The sequence below is a fragment of the Pteropus vampyrus genome, unplaced genomic scaffold (genome assembly GCF_000151845.1).
Source record: "Pteropus vampyrus isolate Shadow unplaced genomic scaffold, Pvam_2.0 Scaffold28, whole genome shotgun sequence".
Lineage (NCBI taxonomy): Eukaryota > Metazoa > Chordata > Mammalia > Chiroptera > Pteropodidae > Pteropus > Pteropus vampyrus.
This window is the reverse complement of record NW_011888809.1, coordinates 9,544,492-9,546,144: the sequence shown is the minus strand read 5'-3', so window position 1 is coordinate 9,546,144 and position 1,653 is coordinate 9,544,492. Positions and strand designations below refer to the sequence as shown.

At 38.1% G+C, this 1,653-nt stretch overlaps 1 pseudogene; it reads right to left on the bottom strand.

Annotated features, from left to right (window-relative positions):
• Positions 1-885: 885 nt before the first annotated feature.
• On the bottom strand, positions 886-1,004 carry LOC111737597 (annotated as a pseudogene).
• Positions 1,005-1,653: the final 649 nt, after the last annotated feature.

Sequence of the window (1,653 nt, the reverse complement as noted above, 5' to 3'; positions counted from 1 at the left end):
GTAATGGTAAACAGATATTAAACAGCCAGGAGACAGCACTGATTTGTAATTTTAAAATTACTTTAAATTCTTCTAATCCTAAGACAGATGTCTTTGGATCTGTCCCCATTTCATTTGGTGGTTTATAGGCACGTCCACAGAGCTATCGCAGGTTTGGTTCCAGACAGCCACAATAAAGCCAATGTCATAATAAAATGAGTCACACCAATATTTGCTTTTCTAGAGCATATAAAAGTTATGTTTGCACTATACTACAGTCTATTAAGGGTGCAATCGCATTATATCTAAAAGAAAACAACGTACATTCACAATTAAAAATGCTTTATTATTAAAAAAAAAATGCCAACTATCATCTGAGGCTTCAGCAAGTTGTCATCTTTTTGTGGTAGAGAATCCAGCCTCTAGATTGATGGCTACCGACTGATTGCGGTGGAGATTGCTGAAGGTTGGATGGCTGTGGCAATTTCTTAAAATAAAACAATGAAGTTTGCCACATCAATCGAATCTTTTGCAAATGATTTCTCTAGAGCATGAGATGCTGTTTGATAACATTTGATCCACAGTAGAATTTCTTTCAAAATTGGAATCAAGCCTTTTGAATCCTGGCACTGCTTTATAAACTCAGTTTACGTAATATTCTAAAACCTTTGCTGTCGTTTCGACAATCTTCACAGCATCTTTACCAGAGTAGATTCTGTCTCAAGAAATCACTTTCTTTGCTTATCCATTAGAAGCAATTTCTCATCTATCAAAGTTTTATCATGAGATTGCAACACTCTTAATTCTAGTTTTTGTTTTTTTTTTTTTTAGGTGAGGCAACCCTTGGTTGACTTCACAGATTGCAAAGACCTTGCCAGCTTATAATCCCTTATTTTTCATTTTTTATGCCTACAGCACCTGGTCTTCCTAGGTGGTCTCCCATCCGAATACCAAACAGGCCCAACCCTGCTTAGCTTCTGAGATCAGACAGGATCGGGCTTGTTCAGGGTGGCATGGCCGTAGACTAGTTTTCTTCTACATCCACCACTTCTGCAGTTACTTCATCCACTGAAGGCTTGAACCTCTCAAAGTCATTGATGAGGGTTAGAATCAACTTCTCCAAACTCCTGTTAATGCTGATATTTTGACCTCTTCCTATGAATCTCAAATGTTCTTAACGGCATCTAGAATGAGGAATCCTTTCCAGAAGTTTTTCAATTTACTTTGGCCAGATTTGTAAGAGGAATCACTAGTGATGGCAGCTATAGCCTTGTGAAATGTATTTCTTAAAGTAACAAGGCTTAAAAAATTATTTCTTGATGCATGGACTGCAGAATGGTTGTTGTGTTAGCAGGCATAAAAACCATATTAATCTCATTTTCAGTCAAAGCTCTTGGGTGATCCGGCGCCTTGTCAATAGGCAGTAATATGTTAAAAGAATTCTGTTTTTCTAAGCAGGCAGTTTCCACAGTAGGCTTAAAATATTCAGTGAACAATGTCGTAAACAGATGTGCTGCCATCCAGGCTTTGTTGTTCCATTTATCTAGCACAGGCAGAGTAGATTTAGCATAATTCTTAAGGGCCCTAGGATTTTCAGAATGGTAAAGGAGCACTGACTTCCACTTAAAGTCACCAGCTGCATTAGCCCCTAACAAGAGAGTCGGCTTGTCCTTT